Consider the following 380-nt stretch of genomic DNA (forward strand, 5'->3'; position numbering starts at 1 on the left):
TGCTGGCTCTTGGCTTTCTTCGAACGTTAGGGCCGCCACTGCCGCGCCTCTGTCTTCCTCCTCTTCCTTCCCGCGGAGTCTAGAGAGCTTTAATGCATGACAGAAACAGCTATCACGGTCACCGCCCCACCTGCAAAAGGGATGCTGCAGCCCCAGGACGCGGGCAGGGAGAGATCAAGGACTTAGCCACACCAGCAGCATGTCAGGAGAGGAGGAAAAATAAAAATAAACTAACCCCAGCGGAGATCGGGAGGCTGCCGGCACGCTCAGATCCTGCCCTAAAGAGGGATGTGGCTGCATTAGACAGTAGCGGCTGGTTTTCCAGGTACCAGGGTTGCTCCAGGCAAAAAGCGTCTCTCTCTCTCTCTTTTTCTTTCTTT

The 380-nt window shown here is 55.0% G+C and overlaps 1 protein-coding gene across 1 annotated transcript in view; it reads left to right on the forward strand.

The window, feature by feature from the left end:
• The window catches only part of IGSF9B (immunoglobulin superfamily member 9B), a 37,594-nt gene that overhangs the window by 25,647 nt on the left and 11,567 nt on the right, over nucleotides 1-380 (forward strand). The window lies entirely within an intron of this gene.

The sequence above is a fragment of the Egretta garzetta genome, unplaced genomic scaffold, assembly GCF_000687185.1.
Source record: "Egretta garzetta isolate BGI_Z169 unplaced genomic scaffold, ASM68718v1 scaffold207, whole genome shotgun sequence".
Taxonomy (NCBI): domain Eukaryota; kingdom Metazoa; phylum Chordata; class Aves; order Pelecaniformes; family Ardeidae; genus Egretta; species Egretta garzetta.